This window comes from Borostomias antarcticus, assembly GCF_949987555.1.
Source record: "Borostomias antarcticus genome assembly, chromosome: 1".
In the NCBI taxonomy this organism is placed as follows: domain Eukaryota; kingdom Metazoa; phylum Chordata; class Actinopteri; order Stomiiformes; family Stomiidae; genus Borostomias; species Borostomias antarcticus.
In genome coordinates this window covers 18392809-18408995 of record NC_140234.1, presented here as the reverse complement: position 1 = coordinate 18408995, position 16187 = coordinate 18392809, and the positions used below count along the sequence as shown (strand labels likewise).

The following is a 16187-nucleotide window of genomic DNA, read 5'->3' as shown; positions in this document are numbered from 1 at the left end:
GTTCTACAACAAGCCATATTCACCACTGCTAAGGGCAACAAATTATAGTCTATGGGCGACAGTTGAAAGTTGTCTGAAAGTTTGGACATTCTAAACAATAACGGTTTCGCTGTTGTAGCCTATGTTCAATCTCTGAAAACGGCCATTTCCCAAGCACATTGAAACATTTCGCTGGTGAAATAAAAATTCTAATTAGTATTAATGTGGTTGGTAAGTAGCTGGTAATAAGCGGGATAACGTATGGCTGGCCGGAGATTATCAAAAAAGAAGAGCCCTTCAGTACGTTGTAAAACCCCTCTGTTTCGCCTCGGGGTTCTGATCGGGTTCTTTTTTTTCCGATAACCACTGATCAGGTCTCGCTTGGAAATGAGACCTTGTGTCTCAATGAGATTTTCACCTGTATAAATACAAGTTAAATACATAAAAAAGTGGAATGTGAGTGGGGATGCTTCTTTTTATGTTCTTTTATTGTACCCTGTGATGAGATCAAAGACACAACCTTGGTTGGACAATAAAGTTGTGTCTTATCTTATCTTATTATTGAGGGCCCAGCCTCAAGTATCTTCAGCAAAAAGACGGATGAGAAAAAGCAATCCTCTCCTCCTTTTTTCTTTCTCTCCCCCTATTGCTCAGTCTCTATCTCGGCCCCAGCAGGTGTGTGTATGCAGCCTGGGACAGTGTGTGTCGGGTTACAGTGGGCTGGGTGTGGAGGCTGGGAATAGCTGAGTCGCTCCTTCAGTCAGTCAGTCACCACAGACAGTCTCATCTGGTGTCACTCTAGCCCTGCTGTCACACTCACTGTATGACCTCTACACATTACACACACACACACACACACACACACACACACACACACACACACACACACACACACACACACAGGCATGCACACACACACACACACACACACACACAGGCATGCACGCACACACACACACACACACACACACACACACACACACACGCACACACAGGCATACACACACACACATACACACACACACACACACACAGGCATGCACGCACACACACACACACACACACACACACACACACACACACACACACACACACACACACACACACACACACACACAGGCGTGCACGATAAATTGCGTGCTCGCAAACTTTGCGAAGCGTGAATCATGCCCACAACGATGGGACGAGTTTTCATAATAGCCACTCATCATTTCACCATTTCACAGCACAAACGCCCACTTGCTTAGCGGTGGGGCTTACAGTAATGGAATCATTATGCCAAAATGACACCAAAGGGCATTAAACCACTGGCCAGCATATCTACAGTACTGTAAATTCCCCCATCTAAAAGTCTCCTCACCAACGCCGTAGCCTACTTGTCCTCATCTCCCTCTCTCCCTGACTGCTGCAATGCTATTGCTACCTGTGTTGTCCGCCGAAAATGACTTTGGCCTGCTCTTAAGGTTTCAACCGGTTAGAAGAAATGAAATAAATTTGACTGTCTTTTTGACATTTTACCACGATGTAGCCTACTTTACTCAAAATGCTTGCATAACACACACAGATGACGCAAGCAAGTGATTTACCAGTAGCTTCAATGGGAAATAAAAGAATGACAGAGCAGATAACATTAAATATTACACACAATTTATTTTGATATTTTGATAATTACAAACAAGGTGCCAGTTCCAATCAGATATGTCCTGTCCAAATTTTGGCACAAATGATCTCTAACACACACACACACACACACACACACACACACACACACACACACACACACACACTCTGCTCTCTAACACACACTCTCTCTCTGCTCTCTAACACACACTCTCTCTCTGCTCTGAAGCACACACACTCTCTGCTCTGTAGCACACACTCTCTCTGCTCTGTAGCACACACTCTCTCTGCTCTCTACCACACACTCTCTCTGCTCTCTAACACACACTCTCTCTCTGTTCTGTAGCACACACCCTCTCTGCTCTCTAACACACACTCTCTCTCTCTGCTCTGTAGCACACACTCTCTCTGCCCTCTAACACACTCTCTCTGCTCTCTACCACACACTCTCTCTGCTTCCTTAGCGCACACTCTCTCTGCTCTGTAGCACACTATCTCTCTGCTCTCTAACACACACTCTCTCTGCTCTGTAGCACACCCTCTCTCTGCTCTCTAACACACACTCTCTCTCTGCTCTGTAGCACACCCTCTCTCTGCTCTCTAACACACACTCTCTCTGCTCTCTAACACACACTCTCTCTGCTCTCTAACACACACTCTCTCTCTGCTCTGTAGCACACTCTCTCTCTGCTCTCTAACACACTCTCTCTCTGCTCTGTAGCACACCCTCTCTCTGCTCTCTAACACACACTCTCTCTCTGCTCTGTAGCACACTCTCTCTCTGCTCTCTAACACACACTCTCTCTGCTCTCTAACACACACTCTCTCTGCTCTCTAACACACTCTCTCTGCTCTCTAACACACTCTCTCTGCTCTGTAGCACACTCTCTCTGCTCTCTAACATCTCAGACAGAACATGATCCCTGCAGAGAAGAGAGGAGATCAGTAATGTTGAGAGAGGTACATTGTTTCACTGCATATGGGAATGCCCCCAAATAATGCAATTTTGGATTGATGTAATTGATTTATTGTCACAAATAGTATCTGAAAAGCTACCATTATGCCCATGTCTTCGTATCCTAGGTCTGTTTCCCCAGGAGCTGAATATTAGCAAGTCTAAGAAGAAAATTAAAACTTAATTGGAAAAACACAGATAAGCAAGATGTTAGAAATTGCTATAGTGAAGAGCAGAAGTCTTTCAAGAGATATGGGGGCATTTCATGTATTTTATGGAAAGCAATCCATTGGGCCCTGTATTCTCTAGCTAAGTTTCTTCAGTTTGAGTATTTTGTTACTGATTGTAAAATACGAATTGTATTCTGTATTTTATGTCCTGTACAAGTAATCTATCTTTCTAGTTTGGTTTTAATTCTATATATTTTATTCTGTTAATTTAGTACATATTTCTACAGTATATTACTTATTTTGTACCCTGGTAATATGGGTTGTGTTTTTATTGTGTGTTGACGTTTAAACTAAAAACCAATAAATATATTTTGGAGAAAAAAAAAGAAAAAGAAGATAGGAGATCAGTGCCATGGAAACAGGATGATGCGGAAACAGGATGATGCAGGGATGATCTAATTCTATCTTTCTGTATGTCTTTCCAGTCGGTAGCCTGCAACGTGTCTCTCCAAATGACAGCCAGCAGGTCCTCATAACCGTCTCTACGCTGCAGGTCTGAAAGAGGGGCCTAAAAACAATCCCCAAATACAAAACCGAATACAAACACGAGCACCAGAGGCCTGAGTCGACTCGAGGCGTTCAGCTAGGGTGCTGTGACCTGCCCTCCGCACCCTGAAGCCCAGAACTGAGTCCCTGGAGGCTTCCAGAGTTAGTCCTTCACCACCCTCCATCCTCCACCCTCCACCACTGGCCCCGGGCGGCACGGTTGTCAGGCCAGAGAGCCCCCCGAGAAGGGGAGGGGTGACGACGCGGGCCCCTGGGACGGCTGGGGGGGGGGAGGAGAAAGAGCCACAGGGGTGAGGGAGAAGAGAAATGGCACACGCACACACACACGCGTGCACAGACACGCACTCACACGCACTCACACACACTCATACACACACACACACACTCACATCCTTAAAAAGATATATTCTTTGACTGTCTGTCTCAGTGGAAATGAACCATATACTTCCTATATAGTTCACACATAATTCACCTCATGGAGGATATCTCTAGTGCCATTCCCTGATGAGGTGAGAGAGAGGGGGAGAGAGAGAGAGAGAGAGAGAGAGAGAGAGGGAGATCCAGTGTGTGTGCAGAGAGCAGGCTTCTACAGTATCTGCAGAGCTGTTATAGTCAGTATTACTCTCTGTGTCAGGTAGGAGCAGTTAAAGTCGAGATATGGTGAGAGTTTGACAGACCGCCATGACGGTCCAGCCCTCAGAGCAGGAACAGTACGTGTCAGTCTGACTTGGTGAGGTAAACCACACTATGGCTGTTAATCTAGTTGTCTTTAAATACATTATGTGAAACTCACTGTATTCATTAATCTTATGTATATATTTAATTATGCAAAAGATATTTATAAAAGGGCTTCTGAGCAGGCGGTTCTCTGTGCTCCACACACACCGGGGACCAACACTCAACACAAACTTTCGCTACGTCACCTGTTGAGCTTACCATTACAAAGATCAGAGATGCAGAAGAAGTGCAACAGAAAGCTACATTAGAAGACATGACCAAAATATAATGTGTGTGTGTGTGTGACTGCTGCGTGATTCCAACCTTGACGTTGGCCAGCCTCTCTCTGGGGTCCATCTGCGTAACCATGGTGATTGAGCAATCTCCATGTCTGAGTGTTGATCTCGTCTTCCTTTCCGTGAGGGCCTCAGTGAGTGTGTGTGTGTGTCTGTGTGTGTGTGTTCTTCCCAAGGGCTGCAACACACAGGTTGGTGATGCATCCATAATAAGAGCTCGTTAATTTCTTTAAAACTGCCTCTGGGCTAGGCCCGGTGTCTGGAGGATACCTCAGTGTCTGTAGTGTGTGTGTGTGTGTGTGTGTGTGTGTGTGAGAGAGAGGTGCCCAGTCAGGGGTATGCAGTGACAGCAGGGTGACTTGGGAGGGCAGCTGCTGGTTAATTTGAGCCTGAAGGATGATGTGTTCGAGAGTCACACACACACACTCGCGCACACACACACACATACACACAACAGTGTTGTAAATGAAGTCTCCGACGCAACTTCAGGCGAGGCACGGACGTCAACGCCGGGCTAATCGGCAAAGGCTAATCAGTCACACCCCGTAATGACGCAACCTACCAGCTGACTGCCAGCTGTCATAGCATTGGTTCAGCTCACTAGAGTGCATGTATTTAAGCTGTCAAAACATGTTATTGTTCGCTCTTGCCATTACTGCTGATCGCTTGCTATCTGCGTGCTCGCCCCACCTCCTCCCCTGCTCCACCTGTGTTCTGTCGATGTCGTCTCTGTTGTCATCGTTGCTCTCTGTTCCAGGGGTATTGCTGCATTCTTCTGGTATTCCACTATGCGTCGGCTAGTGGAAGCCGGGGGACTTCACTTGCTTAGTCTCTGTGGCGCTCCGTGGGGATCGTGGGCCGAAACATCTCAGAAGGGCCATCCAGCGGTCCCTCCGGTCACCACGGAGGCAGAGGCTTTAGGCTGTACTCCTTAAGAACTCCATGAAGCGTCGGCCCGTGGAGGCCAGGGACTATACAGTGAGTGTGTATGTATGTGTGTGTGTATGTACTGTATGTGTGTGTCTGTGAGAGTGTGTGTACAGCAGTCCCCCTGTGGCTCTCTTTGAAGGTCTTAGTGGGCTGAGTTACCTCCAAGCGACTTCCCGATCGCGGCCCACTCTGATCGTCATAGAGGCAGGGGGCTAAATCGATGCCGTTCCCTCTTTTCCGGCACAGAGGGGGGGAACATCTAGATTTCGCCTCCCCCTATTATCACGCCTTCCATGCTGTGGAAGGCAGGGGGGCCCCCCGAACAGAGCACACCGGCAAAATTTAATATGCTGTATTTGCTGCATGTAAAATAAATGGGTCAATTTTGACTAAAGTGATCTCGACTGAAGTGTAATGTTTCATTTCTGGGGTTCTGATTGGGTTATTTCTATTGAGGCACTGAGGCCAGCAGACACTCAACACCGATTTGCTGGAAAATCAATGACTCTCACACTCAACCGCCCAGCTTTGCAATGGTGACAGAATCAGTTCATCTCAGTTCACTATGTGTGTGTGTGTGTGTGTGTGTGTGTGTGTGTGTGTATGTGTGTGTGCGTGTGTGTGTGTGTATGTGTGTCACTGAATGAAGTCAGTGAGTCTGAAGCTTATACCCGGCAACTCACCCACAGTGTACTGTAGGAGTGAAATAGTTCAGATTCATAAGGGGAGTTTGTGTGTGTGTGTTTGTGTGCTTGTGTGCGTTTGACTGTCTGTGTGTGTGTTTGTGTGTGTGTGTGAGTGTGCATTTGAGTGTGTGCATGTGTGTGTGTTTGTGCGTGTGTGAGTGTGTGTGTGTGTTCAGCTTCTCTCTCCTCCATCTCTCCTCCTCCTCCCGTTCTCTGTCTGTAATTAGGGAGCGTCTGTCAGATCTGTCCGTCTCTTGCGGCACGCTGGCAGTGTATCGGCATGCCAGCCTCGTCTACTTGGCAGACAGGTTTGGCAATTATGGCACACACGCACATGCACATGCACATGCACACGCGCACACACACACACACACACACACACACACACACACACACACACACACACACACACACACACACACACACACACACAGGCATAGACACATGCACCTCGCCCTCAGCTGCTGTGAGAACAGCTATGTCTGTTCTGATTGGTTATTGACTGGAGTGAGGTCACATTCTAGGGTTGGGGTAGTTGCTGACGACCATGGGAAGAGGGTGGGAAATGTGTGTGTGTGTGTGTTGACATGTTTAGATAAGTTTCTCTGACAGCCAGTAGAGGTACTGTAGAGGTAATGTCAGAGGCAAAGTACAATTCTGCAGACCTGCTCCTTCAATCACACGCTAAAATTAGATTCTGGAGAGAGAGAGAGAGAGAGAGAGGGAGAGAGAGAGAGAGAGAGAGAGGGAGAGAGAGAGAGGGAGAGAGAGAGAGAGAGGGAGAGAGAGGGAGAGAGAGAGAGGGGGGAGAGAGGGAGAGAGACACACTCATCCTGACAGTGGAAGTATACAGAGGTGTCTCCAGAGAGCCTGTCCACCAATCTGATTCAAGGACCCCAGCCGGAGACCCTGAGGTGTCTGAGGCACTGCCTGACTGATTCGTCATGCAGCAGCCACCGGAGAAAGGACCCCTCAGGTAGGAAAACCCAAGTGTTGGCCAACAAACTGCCTGACGTATCAATCATCCAGTCCCAGGGGAGAGCTAACCCCTGAGACATGAGACCGAGACGTGTCCGAAGCATTGCCTGACAGGTTCAGGGACACACAGAAAGAGGTGGCCAAAACATGGCCTGACACATCAGTCATATAGGCAAGCCACACGTGCACACACACACACACACACACGCATACGCACACGCTCACACACGCACAAGGACTTTCACACACACGCACACACACGCGCGCACACACAAGCACACACACGCACGCACACACACACGCTCACACACGCACAAGGACTTTCACACACACGCACGCGCGCACACACACGCACACACACACACACAAGGACTTGCACACACACACACACGCACACACAAACTTACGAGGAGCACACACACACACACGCACACACACACATGCATACTGAGAGCACATACACATACAGTATACTCACAGGTACAAGGACTTGCACACACACACACAAACACATACACACATGTGCATACCGAGAGTGCATAAACACACACACATACAGTACACACACACACACTTACACACACACACACATGCATGCACACACACACGCACACGCACACACACACACACACACACACACACACACACACACACACACACACACACACACACACACACACACACACCGTATGCATCTGTGCCGCTGTAAGGCATACGGCCCTTGGGAAATTAAATGATATGCGTAATTTCTCCCTGCTTTTGCAATCAAACTGTCATTATTGGACAGAGGGGCATGTGTGTGTGTGTGTGTGATTATGTTGGGGTTTGTGTTGGCAGATGGGCCGGCCCCTGTGTCAGAGGCATGCTGTGATTTTCCATCAATACCTACATATTCAAATCAGTGTAAATTAGCATTTGCTAAGCCATCTCCATAAAACGATGTCCAAGTACTGGCATTTGTGTCCTTAGCTGCCAAGCTCAGCAGCTGTGTGTGATGAGGAGACCTAGGGTGCATTGCAATACTCTAATATTGCCTCCTTGCCACCTCGCCTGCTACCTCGTCTCCTTTCCTCACCTGCCACTAGGGATGTTTTGATCTGGATTTTGGGGGCCAATCCTGATCACTGATTATTGTCCTCAAGATCAACCAATACCGATTTATTAAAGGGGTAGTGTGTTAAAGGGGTACTGTGTTAAAGGGGTAGTGTGCTTTTTTGGACATTTAGCCTTATTTGTGGTCTGTCTACCATGAACCTGAAACATAGAGACCTTAGTGATATTTGGGCAGTATGAAAAAACGCTGTATGAAGAGATCCAGGGAGAAAACTAACGCAATTGGAATGGATGTCGGACATTGTTGACATTGGAATGGATGTTGGTTATTGTTGACGTTATTCAGCTCGAGATCAAGCTACGTTACATCAAACAGGTTCTGTATTACCTTCGTCTGCTGTGGTTAGAGTCACTATTTCACTTTCTGAATTGAACTGACCCACCACTCTATAGCATTTAGCTTGTAGCATCCAAGTTTATACTTGTATCTATGTCAAGCTAACCAGCTAAAATAGAAGACATATTAAAAGATCGTCTTTTACGATCGGCCAATTTGGCGACCACTGATCAAGTCATTTGGAATGAAAATCGTCCGATTTCAATCGATTGGAGCATCCCTACCTGCCACATTGTGTCCTTTCCTCAGGACAGGTGAGAGAGAAGACTCTCTCACCTGTCCCGTCTGTTCCGGAGAAGTGAAAACCCTGACCCTCTCCTCCATCTTTCTTTTGTAATGGGGTAAGTGGAGGGAGGACTGGAGGGAAGAGATGACTCCCCAAATGATCCCCAAACAAACACACACACACACACGGATCGGATGGATGGGGGAATAAACCCGCCCTGTAACCTGATAACGCCGCCGTCACGTAGAGCAGTACTTAGGGACGATAAATACTAATAAGTGGGTACAAACCACAACGCTTAATGAAAGCCATGCATCACAGCGACAGAATGCCTTCGCCTGACAGAGAGAGAGAGAGAGAGAAAGAGAGAGAGAGAGAGAGAGAGAAAGAGAGAGAGAGAAGGTGAGAAAGAGGGCCTCAACATGTTGACTAGCCCAGAGCCAGCCGTGTCTTAGCGTGCGTGGTTTGGTTTGGAACGGGGCCACCACTGCTTGGCACACCCGGGTTGCTGATAAACAGATACAGTTAATCGTATGTTGACGTCGCTCCGTCGGAGCATCCCTGAGGAGGACGAGGGAAGGAGAGATCGAGGGGAGGCAGGTGCGGCAAGCCGGGAGTGGAGGGCTGAGGGAGAAAGAAACGAGGGGAACAATAGAGGGAGGGAGAGAGAGAGGAGAGTGGCTGGCCCATGGCTCTCTGGCCATCCTGGCCCCCTCTCTCTCTCTCTCTCTCTCTCTCTCTCCTCTCTCTTTCCCCGCTGTGCCAAGCCTCAGTGATTTATGGGCTATTTGGAGATGGCTGGGCCTGGTAAAAAATCCCTCATACTGGCTGAGAGAGAGAAAGAGAGAGAGAGAAAGAGAGAGAGAGAGAGAGAGAGAAGGAGGGCGGGAGAGAGGAAGAGGGAGGGAGGGGAGGAGGAGAGGCATGACTGAGTCAGGAGACGGGGAGGGAGAGGGAGGAGATTGCTGGACTGTGGACACCATCCCTCACTCCAGCCGAGCCAAAACAAACAGGCGGGAGAGGAGACGAGGAGGAGAGAGGGGCACAACAGAGAAAGGGGCGGGGGGTTATCTTACAAAGGAGGGCGGGAGGTAAAGAGGAGGGGAGGGGAGGTGCAGAGATGAAGAGGGGACGGAGGAGAGGACGGGCCAGAGAGGAGGATGAGAGAGCACATCCCAGTAAGGGAGGAGGGTTGTGGGGGGGCCAGGGAGGAGAGAGAGGAGAGATGAGATGAAGAGGAGGATGAAAGGAGCCTGTCCTTTGATGTGATCTTGACCAAATATCATTGATATTCATCTTGAACAGATCTAAGAAGGAATCTCTCTCTTACCCTCTCTCCATCTCTCTCTCTCTCTCAACCTCCCTCTTTCTCTCTTAACTGTCCTCTATCTCTCTTTCTCTCTTACCCTCCCTCTATCTCTCTCTCTCTCTCTCCCTCCATTTCTCTCTCTCTCCTTCCATCTCTCCCTCTCTCTCTCTCTTTCCCTCCATGTCCCTCTCCTCCCTACAGATGTGCTGTCCCTGCTTGGACACAAACAGGTACACGTTTCATTCCAGCTATACAGATGTGGGAACATAAGAATGTAACTTGACCCGCGGTATTCTAACAGGCGCTTTACGTCATTCCGCACCACCGCTCGCCTGCCCATAGGGGCGCAGTAATACCACTCATTGACCCATTGCTGGCTCGCACATTAGATTAGCCTACCGTTCTCAAACTCCTTGTTGTCTGTCTGGTTGTAATTTAATTATTACGAACAAAGCCTATCTATTTATAGTTTCTATCTCTGTAACTGTCGCCGGGTCTATATCTGTTAACTGTCGGGACAAGTAGAAGTTTAATACATTAGGTTAACTGAGTGTTCTCATATGGAACATGGCATCAGGACGAGTAAGATGGCTAACGGAGATGACCAGAGATGTGTTTGAAATGGTTCACTCACTCCCTCCCTATTACCATGGATGTATTGAGTGCGACTCATAGTGAACTACATGGGGAATGATTTAACAGTTTTGGGACACTACATGGAATATAACTGCGTAAGATATTCATGACTCAAACAAGCAGACGCGCCGATCACAGATGGCAGCAGGTTGAAATATCAGGTAGTATTCAGGTTCCATGTTTAGTTGAATGATAAATCCCATATAAATGGTTGGAATTCTAATGATGTGCAAGTGTGATTTTGTCAACTTTGCTGTCTGCTAATAGCAGGCTGTGAAGCTGCACGATGAGACCGTGATAGCACGTTAGCTCACGACAGCAGCTTCCATAATATTAACGGTAGCTGTCGGTGGCTAAAAAGCAGATAGCTAACTTTACAACGATGATTCCTGTAGCTATTTTGATGCTATAAGTTCAACTTCTGTTTCTCGGGCAGGAACGGAGACGAACTCGCATTAGCAGCAAAGCAGCTAGAGGAATGATCGCGCGGTCTCTTTAGCCCTGAGACCATCAGGCAGGCAGCAGGAGGTCGTTGAAGGCTTTATATATTATTATGATATTATGTCTAATAATACATTCGTTGAAAGTACACAGGCTGATCTACTATACGGAATTGGACCGAGGAGTGTTCTCATATGGAACTAGGCTGCGCGCCCGCCCGCGACAAGAGCTGAATTGTAGTCAGCTTGCCCCGCTGCGCGCAGGACGCGTGCGTCCCCCGCTCCGAGCAGAACGCAGGCGGAATGTCGCTCCCCGTCTGAAACGGCCTTGACTCCTGGAATCCCAAGGTCTTTCATATTGAAATTCTCTTGATGGTCTGGGAAGAGACGTGTTAAGGGAGTGCATCAGTCGTGATCCTTGACAGTAGATACCAGCCTGCGCTGCGCTCAGAACAAAGTTGGATGAATGGATGGACTTTTTGGAATCCTGGAAAATGTTTATTGCGCTCTAAAATCATGAAAGCATAAATGTAAAAATGCAGCAACAGAAGTAGTCTAGATGAATCCGTGTATCGTTCGTTCTTTGGTTTTTCTGTTTCAAAACGAAATTGGAAAAACCAAAAAACGAGTGAATTTTCGTTTTTCCGTTTTGGTTTTAAAACGAAAAAAGAGAAAAACCAAACCGAGAAAAACCGAGATGATTTGGTTTGGTTTTTCAAAACGGAAAAACCAAAAATCAGAAAAACTAACTCTGTGTGGTTTGTTTTGGTTTGCGTTCGGTGTACGCTCGGCGCATATACCGGCTGCTGCCGGGTGGGCGTCATCTGCCTGTCATCCATGGACTGACTATGAAACGTGCCTAACCCCCGAGTCGCTCTGGCTCCTTCAGACCGTAACACATCTAGAAATCACCAGGGGGGTGGTTATTCTACCTACGGCTCTGGGAACAAAGGGTGCTGTTCCTAAATAAACTAGGTTGATGCAAACTTTTGGCTTCTTCGATCAGTCCATTTTGAGGCAGCATTCCAGGGTGCTGAACAGATCGACACATGCGTAGCCTACAGCATTCATAATTGGCTACATTGTTGATGGAAAATACTATTTTACATTCTAAGTGCCTTATATATATTTCATATATTTTCATTTATGAATCACCAGTGACAGGCCTACTTGTGTTCCCCACAAAAGTGCCGTTGCGCACGCAGTAGAATGTCTGACTCTGAAAACATCAACTGACGCAAATAATGTCCAATAAATAATGTCCTTAAATAATTAAGCTGTCGGACGGCGGTACACCTGGACCAAGGTAGACCTTGTAGTGCATATTTTTCGGTGTTGTCCCCACTGGACCCGCCCGCGAGATGGAACAGGTTTGACCATGATTATTCTGCAACCATCCCTTATTTGAATGGACATACAGTATAAGATACAGTAGTTCATCCCCATCAAATGTGTGTAACTACCCCCGGATCATTATATACAATAGTCTGCATTAACCAATAGCCCTAGCTGTGCGTAATTGGATGTGATTGCCATTTGGATAGCTGTTGGATAGTCTGTCATCACACACACGAGCAACGGGGAGTTGGTGCATTGGGTATCAGGCCACCACGGTTGGCCATGTATTCATACTCTATCATATGGGCCATTTTTGTTGCCTATACATGTTGTTTGTTGTGCCATCTTGAATGTGTCCTTTGCTATTATTTCTAGCCTACCTGTCACATTGTCCCGTGCATCTGTGAGCTGTTGATATTTGGTGGGCATGGCTTCGACTCCTGCTCTCCATGCATATCTCAGCGTTTTCCCCATTATGTTTGTTGGGGTCACGGCATCATGTAATGTTATTTCTTTTTTTTTCCATTTAATTTATTTTCCGATTTTTTATCAGGGTTATTGTAGGCCTACATTATTTGCGTCAGTTGATGTTTTCAGAGTCAGACATTCTACTGCGTGCGCAATGGCACTTTTGTGGGGAACACAAGTAGGCCTGTCACTGGTGATTCATAAATGAAAATATATGAAATATATATAAGGCACTTAGAATGTAAAAGAGTATTTTCCATCAACAACGTAGCCAATTATGAATGCTGTAGGCTACGCATGTGTCGATCGGTTCAGCACCCTGGAATGCTGCCTCAAAATGGACTGATCGAAGAAGCCAAAAGTTTGCATCAACCTAGTTTATTTAGGAACAGCACCCTTTGTTCCCAGAGCCGTAGGTAGAATAACCACCCCCCTGGTGATTTCTAGATGTGTTACGGTCTGAAGGAGCCAGAGCGACTCGGGGGTTAGGCACGTTTCATAGTCAGTCCATGGATGACAGGCAGATGACGCCCACCCGGCAGCAGCCGGTATATGCGCCGAGCGTACACCGAACGCAAACCAAAACAAACCACACAGAGTTAGTTTTTCTGATTTTTGGTTTTTCCGTTTTGAAAAACCAAACCAAATCATCTCGGTTTTTCTCGGTTTGGTTTTTCTCTTTTTTCGTTTTAAAACCAAAACGGAAAAACGAAAATTCACTCGTTTTTTGTTTTTTCCAATTTCGTTTTGAAACAGAAAAACCAAAGAACGAACCATACACGGATTTAGATGAGATGGTGGTTTAAATGAATGGCAACACATAAATTCAATGGCCGGTCATGGCAAAGCACCCGCTAACGCAGGCTACCCCCCTCCCACGATCCAGGGCTAGGAACCGGTTCATCCAGTTTATTTGAATATAAAAGAATTTGGGGGGGGGGGGGGGGGGGGGGGTTTATAGTCTAGTCCAGGTTCGCTGGAGGACCTGTATTTTCAGTGTTTGCTGGTAGCGGACTGCATCGATCAATGCAATGACTCTTCAGTTTTACCCTTTTCATCAATAAAACATCATTTTTACAACCATGTCTCATTGATTGGGAAGGCATTTAGAGCTGCCGGTCTATTAGCCTACATTCGGACTCAGAGGATGACTTAGGCTAACTGTTTATTGAGAAACAATTGGCTATATAAAGAAATACCACAATGCATGTAGTCTAGATATATTACATTATGGTTATACACTTTATGGTAGACTGCCCTCTCGCTCGCTAAGCAGGCTACATTGTGGCTTTTTTGTTCATCGCCTATAGGCTACACATTAGAAAAATGTTTTTTTTTATATAGACCTAGAAGGAATCATTTCCTATTTTAATACAATTCAAATTCTGCTTAGAGGGAATTATTTTCAACGGACATTATGACCTGAGCATAATTAATAATTATCTAAGTTAATATAGGCCTATGAGAACGCAACGCTTTTTACGATAGGCTAGGCCTATGCGTCTTGTGATTGTACTGTAGCCTAGGCTACAACTTAAGGCTTGCCCTATTGAATTCATTTTATAGCCTACTAGGCTACTCATTATTATCGAATTATCTAGTTGATATATGAATAAAACAATAAGCCGTTTTAATGGCTATGGGCTACTAGTTGTAGCTATATGATGCGCTCTGCTCTTATACGCACGGTTGAGACGGCAGCTCAAATACACAGCCAACTGGAGATGTCGCGTCTGGGGAGGCTCTGCGTCTCTCCACCATTCCCCAGCGAGTCCAAGCTCCCTCAATGAATAATACTTAGGCCTATTTATAATAGCCTACATAGCGCGAAACTGTGCATATAATAGGCTGTAGCCAGCGCGAAACTGCGCATTCCCTATAGCCCTATAGCCGTTCATTGAACAGCTGGCGGCCGGTATACATAAATAAAAACATACACGATATTTTGTTATTTGAATGATCTTGAATATATATATTCAAGATCATTCAAATAACAACATATTGTGTATGTTTTTTTCATTTATAATTTAACAATAGGGGGTGCAACAGAACACAATTTTAGGGAAAGTCATTGACAGGCGGACTTCAATGTTTTATTAAAATATAGTTATGTGCAAATGAAAACCCACAATCGTCCTATGGACCTTACCCCGATTTTGGAAATCAGATAAAGGCGTTCACAAGACCATTTCAATAATCGCATTATTACAATTATCGGTTGATGTCTCACTGTCAAACCTGCCGCTATGCACAAGATAGTTAATGTCCGGATATGATTGGCAATGAGTGATCTTTACTCATGGCGACTATTTCAATTTTGTATGGATCCACACCTCCGATCAAGCTTATTTTGTCTTTGTATCGTGCTGAAGCCATAAAGCCTACTGCGCTCAGACTTGGCTACATTAGCTGGTGCCCTGGCTTCAAATTTACTTCCGGGGTTTACGAGTAGCCTAACAGTTGAATGCGTTCCAGAAACAAAACGCAAAACCCTCACGTTCACCATATCTTTACTAACAAATATATTTACAATACTGTTATTTTGCGCATTTGACTTAACAGACACCACGTCTTGACCCGACGTCAGTTACCGAGATAGATAGGCTACTGTAGGCCTAGATATATTATAGGTGTTCGTAATAATTAAATTACATCGAGGTGGATAAAACATGTGTTTGAGAACAAGGTAATAATAACAATTAAACGTTATTTGTATAGCCCCTTTCATACAGATACCTTCAGCTCAAAGTGCTTTACAACAGAGCATTTAAATTAAAGAATGTGAAATTTAATGATGCTTCATTCGTAGACTATAGGAGAAAAACACAGAGCCCAGCCTGCTAAATCTACTCAAAGACGCCACCTGGCGGTGGTGCATCACTAAAACGAAATAACACCCGTCTGAAATCCCACGAGATTTCCAACGGGATTTCCCTGCCAAATACCGCGACGTGAAATGCTGCAGCAAGTTACATTCTTATGTTCCCACATCTGTAAGTCCAGCGTTACGCCACCCTGGTTGCCATGGTTATCATCCAGGCGATTGCCCTGGTGTAACGTGATGCTTACGCGCTTTGGGGCGGCATTGGCCTCGCGCTCGGCCTCACTGAGTGATGACAGGGTGGACCCCGCCCTCTGGTCTCCGCCCACCCTGACCTGAACATAACCTCCTCAGATTCACCCAACCTCCTCCATAACCTCCCCAGATTCACCCAACCTCCTCCATAACCTCACCCTCCTCCATAACCTCCTCAGATTCACCCAACCTCCTCCATAACCTCACCCTCCTCCATAACCTCCCCAGATTCACCCAACCTCCTCCATAACCTCACCCTCCTCCATAACCTCCCCAGATTCACCCAACCTCCTCCATAACCTCACCCTCCTCCATAACCTCCCCAGATTCACCCAACCTCCTCCAT

The 16187-nt window shown here is 46.4% G+C and overlaps 1 protein-coding gene across 1 annotated transcript in view; it reads right to left on the bottom strand.

The window, feature by feature from the left end:
* The window catches only part of schip1 (schwannomin interacting protein 1), a gene marked incomplete at both ends in the record, with an annotated part of 241689 nt that overhangs the window by 55637 nt on the left and 169865 nt on the right, over positions 1-16187 (bottom strand). The window lies entirely within an intron of this gene.